At 44.7% G+C, this 12021-nt stretch overlaps 1 protein-coding gene and 1 long non-coding RNA gene across 3 annotated transcripts in view; one reads left to right on the top strand and one right to left on the bottom strand.

Moving 5' to 3' along the window:
- LOC147747835 (uncharacterized) overlaps nucleotides 1–3141 on the top strand; it is a 67609-nt gene extending 64468 nt beyond the window's left edge. The window contains exons 2-3 of the long non-coding RNA XR_015299696.1: nucleotides 2929–2993; nucleotides 3092–3141. This is a non-coding gene — a long non-coding RNA (uncharacterized LOC147747835). The remainder of the gene's footprint in view (nucleotides 1–2928; nucleotides 2994–3091) is intronic.
- The window catches only part of ANKRD45 (ankyrin repeat domain 45), a 360539-nt gene that overhangs the window by 120513 nt on the left and 228005 nt on the right, over nucleotides 1–12021 (bottom strand). The gene's annotated exons all lie outside the window — the stretch shown is intronic.

The raw sequence follows: 12021 nt of genomic DNA, 5'->3' as shown, positions 1-12021 counted from the left end.
GACCCTAGGCTTTCTTCAGGGCCTCTGTTCTAACTCATATATGCTACTGCATGTAATATAAACAGTGTAAAGTATATAAAGGAAATTATAAAGTGAAGTTATTATACAATCAAATGGATATAATTTTCCATCGTCTGATAGTACTCCACAGGTCACGTGCTGTATGAAACATCTATAATAACAAACACAAGATGGACACATTGTTAGAAACCACCAATGTCCCCGAAAGACTGTCCAGTCCCTTTCAAAATAAAAGACAGTGTCTACTCACCCAGTGTGCTCGGGGGACAGACCTCATCTCTCCTGGACCTGGCTCAGGATATGTGAGACCCCGCTCTATGAATGCAAAAACATACTGAGCTTCGATACATATAGAGAGAACAAACTTAGTCCTACACTGTAATGCATGTATGCTCTAAGCCCAGAATATCATTGTCTAGCATTGCGAGGAAAAACTTGCCTCCCTCATCCTATCCACCTGAACCAAAACCTCTTTGGCCCCCTACCAACCCTCTGGTTGTATTATATCATCAGGCTTAGATGTATAATATTACTGTTCAAAGAGCCTGTGAAAAACGATATATTTATTCACAGACCAGAGACTTCTGGCACATTGTCTATGAAAGGAGTGTATCTTTTAGCTGGGTATATCGCATAAAATATATAATCTAAGTTAAGAAAAGTTAATTAGCAGGAGCAAAGAGCAGTATCTACCTGTCCGTCGTTGCCTCGAGCCGATTCCAAGTCAGGGGGAGGCAACGTATGAGACAGGGGAAGCTCTTTTCAAACACAAGCGATTGGTCTACTGACCAATCACTGAGTACATTGCTCGTATTGTGCTGATTTTTAAATTTGTACAACATTATTTGGAGTCACAGAAAACGGCGTACTGAGCCTCTTATTAGTGGAAATAGCTCAAATTTGTAAAGACTCACTTCGTTCCGCCGATCGCTTCTGGAACTAACACCAAATCGCGTGATCTCGCGAGATAAGCTCACGGGACTACACAATGACATCATCTTGTAGTTCCGAGAAGTTCAAGGCTACCAAGCTTACGGAAAGAGCCACAGAGAACTGTATAAAATTTATTCATGGGGAAGAAACCGAAGGAGGTTTCGAAAGACCAAAAAATGCCGCCGTATTAATCCAAAATACTGTAAATTATCGGCGATCGAAAGCCGAGTGCCAAATCTCGCGGGAACTATCTAGAACTACCAGATTTCATCATCTATGCAGGTCACGTAGTTCTTAGCGATGGGGTACAGATCTAGCCAGTATAATAGGGTGGAATAAGAGGCTTTTTGCAACAAATGGCCTATCACAGCTATATAGAATAAATTCAATTTTGAAGTGCTGTATGGTAATAAACAACAGCCAGGGGCTTTATAGAAAAGATTATATATAACAAAATATATATAAGCTGTGGCACTGGGAAATTCCTTGATATCTCCCTTGTAATGGGCATGATGCAGCTATACTGTTGTCAATGGTAATAGTAATACAGTTTAATGTTGGAGGCTAAACCACGGTATTTCATCATTTAACCCTTTGCTGTCTGTGTGTAATTTATAAACCCATTTTTGTTCTTTCATGAACGACACGTGGAAATGACGACCAGAAAGGTCCGAACGCGAATGCTTGAACATAAAAGCACTTTTCGGTGTAAAAAGAACATCTCCAAGCTGACAAAACACTTCATACAGCATAACCATGGGGAATTAGATTTTACATGGACGGTTCTTGAGAAACCATTCATTCCCTCCCATATAAGTGATGCATCTAAATTTCTGTTCATGAAAGAACAAAAATAGGGAGATATCAAGGAATTTCCCAGTGCCACAGCTTATATATAATTTGTTATATATAATCTTTTCTATAAAGCCCCTGGCTGTTGTTTATTACCATACAGCACTTCAAAATGTAATTTATTCTATATAGCTGTGATGGGCCATTTGTTGAAAAAAGCCTCTTATTCCACCCAATTATACTGGCTAGATGTGTTACCCCATCGCTAAGAACTACGTGACCTGCATAGATGATGAAATCTGGTAGTTCTAGATAGTTCCCGCGAGATTTGGCACTCGGCTTTTGATCGCCGATAATTTACGGTATTTTTGGATTAATACGGCGGCATTTTTTGGTCTTTCGAAACCTCTTTTGGTTTCTTCCCCATGAATACATTGTAGACAGTTCTCTGTGGCTCTTTCCGTAAGCTTGGTAGCCTTGAACTACTCGGAACTACAAGATGATGTTATTGTGTAGTCCCGTGAGCTTATCTCGTGAGATCACGCGATTTGGTGTTAGTTCCAGAAGCGATCGGCGGAATGAAGTGAGTCTTTACAAATTCGAGCTATTTCCACTAATAAGAGGCTCAGTACGCCGTTTTCTGTGACTCCAGATAATGTTGTACAAATTTAAAAATCAGCACAATACGAGCAATGTACTCAGTGATTGGTCAGCAGACCAATCGCTTGTGTTTGAAAAGAGCTTCGCCTGTCTCGTTCGTTGCCTCCCCCTGACTTGGATTCGGCTCGAGGCAACGACGGACAGGTAGATACTGCTCTTTGCTCCTGCTAATTAACTTTTCTTAACTTAGATTATATATTTTATGCAATATACCCAGCTAAAAGATACACTCCTTTCATAGACAATGTGCCAGAAGTGTCTGGTCTGTGAATAAATATATCGTTTTTCACAGGCTCTTTGAACAGTAATATTATACATCGAAGCCTGATGATATAATACAACCAGAGGGTTGGTAGGGGGCCAAAGAGGTTTTGGTTCAGGTGGATAGGATGAGGGAGGCAAGTTTTTCCTCACAATGCTAGACAATAATATTCTGGGCTTAGAGCATACATGCATTACAGTGTAGGACTAAGTTTGTTCTCTCTATATGTATTGAAGCTCACTATGTTTTTGCATTCATAGAGCGGGGTCTCACATATCCTGAGCCAGGTCCAGGAGAGATGAGGTCTGTCCCCCGAGCACACTGGGTGAGTAGACACTGTCTTTTATTTTGAAAGGGACTGGACAGTCTTTCGGGACATTGGTGGTTTCTAACAATGTGTCCATCTTGTGTTTGTTGTTATAGATGTTTCATACAGCACGTGACCTGTGGAGTACTATCAGACGATGGAAAATTATATCCTTTTGATTGTATAATAACTTCACTTTATAATCTCCTTTAAATACTTTACACTGTTTATATCACATGCAGTAGCATATATGAGTTAGAACAGAGGCCCTGAAGAAAGCCTAGGGTCCCTTTTCCCATTAAGGCTGAAACATGTTGGCCCCCAAGCAGGTATTTGGTTGAACTGCAGATACATATCTTATTGCACTGTTCTTGATTTTAACAGGAGGAGGACCCTCTTAATAAAGTCTTTTTGTGGTTTCTCTATCCTTTTTAATACACTTCACCACACCATTTATTTTTGTTGCACTGCACCTGATCCCTTCAGATCAGAGTCACTTGGTCCTAAAGTGATTGCGGGTCGGAATCCCGGTTGGATAAAGGGTACGATGGAGGTCTCAATGATCTAGAGACACGAGACCCTTGAGGATGATCAAATTGATAATATTGATCATCACAAGTACTTTTGATGGGAATCCTATATGATATTCCTCTGCAAGCATTGGTGGTCCTTTGTTTGACATTCCCTGTCCCTTAGAAATTATTAGTCAGTCTTGACTCTGTCTTGATGTATTAATAAAATCATTAAGACTTCCTTTTTAGAGGTTCCAGACACCCTCTTTTTAGACCCTTAGGTTTGTATGTTGTACAGGTAGTCTCTTGAGGGATATAACCTAGGCTGGTCTATAAACATCCCACTGGCCCTCCTTAATGTTCTTGTTGTTTATAGATCTCCTTTCACAACATCAGGTCTATGTCTATATATTTCCATATATTTTGATATCGAGGAACTTGCGAGGTGGACAGTATAAACATTCGCTGGTTTGAACCTCGGGAACGAAAGAACTATGGTTTCCGGGGTTCGTAATGTCATATTGTAGTCCTACACGATGCGCTGGTATTACATGGCCAATGTCCTCACAGGTACAGGAAGAATAAAAGTAAATAAAAGAGCAAAATGAGGATGAGCTCTAGACATAGTATCATTGATGGGCATGCCGTGAAGGGCGAGTGTGCACTTCGGTCTAATCGGTCATTAAAGGGCGGAGTTTACTGATGGAACTATCATTTTGATTATGATGATGCCATTCGGCAGTTCCCAGGCAACCAGGCAGAATAAAATAAATAACAGGGCGAAATGAGGATGAGCTCTAGATATAGTATCCTTTATGGGCAAGCCGTGAAGGACGAGTGGGCACTTAGGTTTAATCCATTACGAAAGGAAGCAGTTGACTGATGGAACTACCATTTTGACTCTGATGACGTAATTTTGTAGTTCCTACGTGGCAAGAGTGTCATGCTGCAGTCTACTCAAGAAGTGGCACTCTAACCTATCAATGGAGGGTGTACAGACTAACGGAACTACAGGCCTCATGACGATGACGTCAATTGGTAGTTTGAGTTTCGTTGACGACATCGAAATGTGCCGGGTTGTTGTTAATGAGCAACAGATGCGGCCAGAAGTAGTACTTAAGTGGGTTTCCTGTACGGATCGTTACCTCCATCCCTGACTCAGCTGACGCCGGAGGCAACGACGGACAGGTAGGAGAACGTCCCTCGCTCTTAGTCTCCTCAGTTACTCGAGCGGGAATTTATCTTGTTTTTTTAATCTAGCTTGTTCTTTTAGTTTATCCTGTTTTTTTTGTTCTTCGCTGTTCCTGTCTCACGCTGGGGCATGGTTAAACGACGTTTTAAACAGCTGGAGTCCAAAGAGATTTTGTTTGGTTAAGTTAGGCTAAGATAGTTTTCTCTGCATGATGATGTTTATAGGAATCTGGCAGGACATGATCTAAACAGTACAGTACGTCTCGTTTTGAGCATGAGAGAGACTGTTGCAGAGTAAGATACCAAGCTAGACCTTTGTTTTGAAAGGGTTTTACAAGGTAGGATTGTCTCTGCAGAACGATGGTGTGTATTTTTCAAACACAGTAATTCAATATGATTTAGACCGAAGTGAGGAGGCAGAGTACGAGTTTAGGTACTGACTGCAGTTAGGACCACCTCTCGATCACCCTCTCATTCTTTTCTGTTTCTCAGAAAGGGCCCTCGCATTACTGAGTAAGGTTCCAGGTGAGGTGAGGTCAAGTCCCCGATCAAGACGGGTAAGCAGAATATGCATATATGATTATTGAGACATTAGACAACTAGCTGGAAAGTCAAGGATAACTAAGAAAGGAGAGGCCTGTTGGTTTTTGTACAAGTGAACTAATCAGGAGTATTGGTGGGTTTTTTGTTTTGTTCTATTCAGGTGCCATCTGCATCCCTTGAGGCGGAGAATCTGAGAAGGAAAGGTTGTATTGATTCCAACCTTTCTAGTGGTGATATTCATTATTATATATATATCTTTACTTTTGACACTTTAGAGGTTTTCTTTTGGTATTGTGATGCAGTAGCAAACTTTGACGAAAATAGGTCCTGAAGAAAGCCTTGGGCATTTTTACCCATATGGCTGAAACATGTCGACCTTTATAGCTAGCAGTTATTTTGTAAACACTGCTTTTTGCACTTGTTTTATCTAGAGTGTGAGGGGGATATTTGCAATAAAATTTATTTTTCTCCTATCAACTCTATTTTAAATATTGCACTCACTACTTCATGCACTGCACGAGTTCATTGTGATCATGGATTAAAACAGCATAATATCTGCTTGTTCACTGTGTCTGGCCCTCTCTTGTTGACCCAAGTGAGAGAGCCTTTCCCAAGAAGATAGTCTCTATGATCAAGAGGCATATCATTTAACTGGGTGGATGACCAGATGATAATACTGATCACAGAGACAAATGATGGGAATCCAAGCTCTGCTCAAAGGTCCCTTGCTTTTCACAATACTCCCATTCTTTCACCTTTCTTCTTTCTGTTCTTTGGCATTTGGTGGCATTTTTGCGAGACCCCCAGTTTGTTGTGTTATTATTATTACTGGTTTTTGACAAAGCCAATAGGTCTATTTAATATATGTTGTGCTGATCCCTTGAGAAGCCAATAGGTCCGCATTTGTTTTGACCCTTTGACAAAGTTGGTAGGTCTGCCTTACTTAAAATGACACCCTTTATATTGTCATATGAAATAGCCAGCTGTGCGTGGTGTTCGTGTGTTAGGCGCAGGGCCTGGGGGTGGCAGCCATGAGCCGTTGAGCACAGACCCTAACCGTAGGCCACGCCCTGCACTAATCTGATGTCTCAAACTCCCTCTCTCAGCCCAATGACCAAAAGAAACCTTCAACCAACTTTAATACACAGCAGCATGGCAGTACATATTGATACCTTCCCCAAGTCATGCCTGTAATTTCCACTTCATATCATGCCGTGTCAGGGCTTTAGTAGCCTCTCTTCCCACACTCTGCCAGCTTGCACTATCAATTTATCCTGCTAATGACATACACTTCCAGTCACATCTTCCAGCCCAGCTTAGTTCAGAGCAAAATGGACAGAGTTTTGAGCTGTCCATCCCTGACATCTTTCAAACAGGAGAATAGCCTTAGATGGGTGTAGGTCACCAGTGTCTCTGACATCTTCCAAAAGGGGAAAAAGCCCATAATGGGTATAGACATTGAATCATAACCAGAGTATTCGCCCAAACAACCAAAGGGCAGGCCTACCTGTCCAGCAGCCTAGATCATATATATATATATTTATTTATAGAGCGCAGTACTGTCACCCAGAGGGCATCCTGGCGCTTTGAACTTAACAGCACACAGCACTAATCACTTACACAGCATTTTTTGGAAATAAGTGCGTTTTGAGGGCTTTCCGGAACGAAAGATAGTTGCTGTGGCTTCTCAAGGAGAGAGGCAGGGAGTTCCAGTGCTTGGCCGCTGCCACACTGAATGAGCGGCCACCCATCCTGACTCTCTGAAACCTCGGGACTACCAATAACTGCGCAGAAGAGGATCGGAGAAGTCGCGTGGTAGAATACCAAGAGAACATCTTCTGCAAAGGTATCGGGCCCTGATGGTGTACAGCTTTGAACACTAAGCAGGCGGCTTTGTACAGCACTCTCAGATGTACTGGGAGCCAGTGTAGCTCTCTCAAAGCCAGGGTAGAAGAACTAGACCTAGGCCGTGAGAGGGCCAACTTGGCGGCCATGTTCTGCACTCGTTGTAACTTCCCCACCAGATTTTTTGGGGCCTCCAGAAGTAGCGCGTTACAATAATCTAAGCGACTTAGTATGGTACCGCAAACTACTTCCGGCCTGGCATGGGCGGGGAGAAGGGGCAGAACTTTACGCAACATGCGTAACAGCATCATGCACGTGGACGTGGTTTTATTGACGTGCATGTCAAGCTGTAAATTAGGGCCGAAGATCACACCCAAGTTGCGAGCAGATGACGCAGCCAAGACTGGCTCAGGAAAAGAGGCCGGCCAAAAGTTCTCTGGCAGTGTCCGTGGGATCCGATCGGTAGAACAATAAAGAACCTCAGTCTTGGCACTGTTAAATTGTAGGGAGTTGGCCCATAGCCAGTCCGCTGTGGCTGCCATGCAGCGATGGAATGTTTCCAGCGAGACCGCATTATCGCCCTCCAAGGAAAAGACAAGCTGGGTATCATCGGCATAGTTAAAAGCCGAGACACCAAAAGATTTTATAAGCTGGACCAAGGGGCGGAGGTACAGATTGAAAAGTATTGGGCTGATGGCCGAGCCCTGTGGCACCCCCTGCCCTACTTTCCTTGGCTCAGAGCAGAATGGAGGAAGCGAGACCAGCTGTTGCCGACTGTCAAGGTAGGATATGAGCCAGTCTCTTGCATCCTCTCTGATCCCACACTCTTCAAGTCTCCTGATGAGGGTTTGATGGCAAACCACAGATAGGAATGTACCAAATTATGTCCATTAGCAAACATATAATAAGGCTTATCTCTCTCAAACCTCGAAGCCTGTCCTCCCTCAAGCCATTATCTTGTCAGATACAAGGATGCACATCATTCAGTGCACTAGCTCTATCCCAGACCTAAGTCCAATCTCTTGTCTGCATTTGAGCCGCAACAGAAATGTAGCAAGAAGCACCAGTCCTATCACTTTCTGAGCACTGAGAACATCTTTTTTCCAGCTCTTTCTGCTTACGAAAGGATTAATCCTGCCTCTGGGTTTTTTTAAGCATGGAGCATGCTCTTCTCAGGAATGTTAGGAGAGGAGGAGGGGGAACTGCCAACAATGAAACACTGCAACAACAAGGCTCATCCAATACAGAGGAGCTGGAGAGGGTGGGAGCTCACATGAGTTCTTTTATGCTATCCAGTATGAGTTTGTAGGGAAGGCCAATGACCCAGACAAGAAGACCGATTAAGCAGATGATACTGGTGAGGGGAGAATCCTGGTTGGAAAATTCTAAGGAACATAAGGCAGTCCATGAGCTTCAATCTATAGGGAGGTTTGCATTATTCCTATTAAGAGTAGTGCACCAGAAACATAGGGGCTAATTATGATGGCGGACGGACTTCAGTCAGTCTGCCACTGTTTCATATTTGAGACCGCCCACCTACAAGGCGGCAGTCCCACAGTACAAATTACAATGCGACCGCCACCAAGGCGTCACATTGCCAATGTTTTGTATTGTGGCGGGTGCTGCTGAGTGCAGCAACAACCACAATGCAAAAAAGGGACAATTTACATTACCCTGCACTACGTGGCAGGCACCATGCAGTGCCTGCCACATGGTACAAGGATATGTAGGGGGGCACCATAGGTACCTCCCAGGTGCCATGTCTGGGGGTAAGGGGGTCCCGCTAGGGGCCCTCAAAGTCCCTTTCCGCCTGCCTGTTCATGGCGGGTTAACCACCATAAACAGGCAAGCGGAAAAGACTTCGTAATCCTATATGGCAGTGCATGGTAGGCACCTCCACGATTGTAGGGACTATGAGCCCCTCAGCCCCACCGGTGGGCTCAAGGAGCCCGTTGGATGCGTGGTGGTCTGTCTTTATGACCACCATACATCCATCCGCCATCATAATATGGCTAGCGGTAAATTTGGTTACGATGGCGGGGAAACTGCCACAGACAGCCTGTCAGTGGCGGTCTCCCTGCCATCATAATCAGGCCCATAGTCTTCCCCGCCCTTGGGCAAATATTGGTTACAAATTGAATACGTCCCAAAAAAGATAATTTGAAGATGTTTACTGTAATACCAAAACGATATACAAACAAAACTTCTCCTGTACAAGCCTCAGGCATCAAACCCCTAAATCAAAACACAAATACAGTGGAAATAGAACCCCATGGGGAGCTGAAAATTAGCAACATGATAGTCATGAATTTCTATTCAAGTGCTAGGAAAAGACCTCAAAGATAACATCAAATATGAAATTGCGAGGAAAATAAAAAAATCAAAGAACCAAATTGGGTCCAAGATAGAAAACCGCCGAATGGGCGGTGATGTAGTTGGTTCTAGAATTCGGGAGGTAGAGGTCTATGCAGGAACCCATGAGAAATGTAAAGGTGAATCTTAAAACAGGATAAGGAGGATGGAGGGACAGATGAACACAACTCTTCAACACTGGAGGACCTAAAAAAACATTCTATAAGGTATAATGCTTAGATTAAAGGCTTGGAGGAGGGGGTCAGATCTCCCACACATCCTGGGATTTATGGCAAGCCTGTTTTTGATATTTTGGGTGACAGTCATCCCAGGCCAAATTTGATAGGGCACATTACTTACCTGTGACTTTGGTTCCCCAGTATTGATAACTTTCATAGATTCCCATGCTTTGTATCGTTCCCCAGTTGTCAGCCTGGGAGCCTCGGTAAATAGAAAATACCATAGCAGTATGTACAAAAGAGAAAGTAAGGACTAGGCCTCATCTCATTTTGTAGCCTATCTACCTCGTTGTGTAAAAGAGACCAAAACTCTGCAACCGCCAATCAAATCAGCCTCGCCCCATAGAACCCTCAGGAGAGAGCCTCAGAGCCTCAGATTTTCGCAGCCGTTGTGTAACAGTAACCATTTCTGCTGAAGGCTGATCTTTCCCCGGGTAGGAGGGTGGGCGCATGGGATTCTATGAAAGTTACCAATACTGGGGAACCAAAGTTACAGGTAAGTAACTTGTTTTCTTGCCCCAGTACTTTCATAGATTCCCATGCTTTGTATCAGAGTAGCTAGCAGTAAAAAAAAACTGCACATTTTGTTACAAGCGTATTCCAACATTTCAGCATAAATATACTCATATAAGGATCTATACTTAGTAACAGTACATGCAGAAAACTTATGCGATACAAAATGTGCAATCAAAGGAAGGAGGGATAGAAGGGAAAGCTCACCTCTCATTGGAAAAGATTCCTCAGTACAGCTTGACCTACTGCCGCTTCGCTCCTCATGAAAGAGTCCAGGCAGTAATGCTTTGTGAAGGTATGGGCGCTGCTCCATGTGGCCGCCCTGCAAATGTCTTTTATAGGGACTGCAGCTAAGAGCTGCTGAAGATGAGACAGATCTTGTGGAGTGAGCTCGGACCTGTCTTTCCAGTGGCTTTCCTGCCGCCTTTTGGCAGTAATCAATTGCGCTTGTAACCCAGCGTGAAATCCCTTGCTTTGAGAGAGGAAGTCCTTTCCGAGGTGCACTAAAAGCCACAAAAAGTTGAGATAATTTCCTAAAATCCTTCGTCCTTTCAAGATAAAATTTGAGACATCTCTGGACATCCAGGGAATGAAGAGAACATTCTGCTGGTATTGTAGGACGAGGAAAAAAGGATTTCAGAACCACTAGCTCATTCAAATGGAAATCCAAAGGGACCTTCGGGATAAATTTTGGATTGGTCCTTAAAAATATAGAATCCTTCCTGAACTGTAGAAAAGGTTCTATGATGGAGAGAGCTTGCAATTCTCCTACTCTCCTAGCTGAGGTAAGAGCCAGCAGGAGAGCTAATTTCCAAGATAAGAATTTCAAATCCGCTCTGTGAACGGAGGTCTCATCAGATGACCCAGAACCAGATTAACCATTCCCAGAAAGCTGGAAGCACGCCAAAATCACCGCCCAACTCAAGAAGCCCAAGGCGGACCCCAAAGACCTCAAAAACTTCCCGCCCATCTCCCTGCTCCCGTTCCCGGCAAAGGTCATCGAGAAAATCATCAACATGCAACTGACCCGCCACCTAGAAGACAACAACACCTTGACCCATCCCAATCCGGATTCACACGAAACCACAGCACCGAGATAGCCCTCATCGCCGCCACAGACGACATCAGGCGCCAATTAGAAAACGGCGAAACATCAGCCCTCATCCTCCTGGACCTATTGGCCGCCTTCGACACGGTCTGCCATCGCACACTAAAGACTCGCCTCCATGAAGCAGGCATCCAAGAGAAGGCCCTCGACTGGACCACGTCCTTCCTCTTCGGCAGATCCCAGAGCGTCCGCCTCCCGCCTTTCTGATCCGAAGCCACCGACATCATCTGCGGCGTCCCCCAGGGCTCCTCCCTCAGCCCGACGCTGTTCAACATCTACATGGCCCCCCTCGCACAAGTGGCCCGCCACCACAACCTCAACATCATCTCCTACGCCGACGATACTCAGCTCATCCTCTCCCTCACCAAGGACCCACGCACCGCCAAAACCAACATCCACGACGGAATGAAGGCCATCGCCGACTGGATGAGGAGCAGCCGTCTGAAACTGAACTCGGACAAGACGGAGGTCCTCATCCTCGGGCCCAACCCCTCAGCCTGGGACGACTCCTGGTGGCCTACCACTCTGGGGACTGCACCAACACCCACCGACCACGCACGTAACCTGGGATTCATCCTCGACTCCACCCGCTCCATGTCCAAACAGGTCAACGCCGTCTTCTCTTCCTGCTACAACACCCTCCGCACCCATCGCAGGATCTACAAATGGATCCCGGCCGAAACAAGAAGAACAGTGACACAGGTCCTTGTCAGCAGCAGGCTGGACTACGGCAACGCACTCTA

Source organism: Lissotriton vulgaris, chromosome 1_1 (assembly GCF_964263255.1).
Source record: "Lissotriton vulgaris chromosome 1_1, aLisVul1.2, whole genome shotgun sequence".
Taxonomy (NCBI): Eukaryota; Metazoa; Chordata; class Amphibia; order Caudata; family Salamandridae; genus Lissotriton; species Lissotriton vulgaris.
Note: the sequence above shows the minus strand (reverse complement) of the source record. Positions and strands in the feature narration are given on the sequence as shown.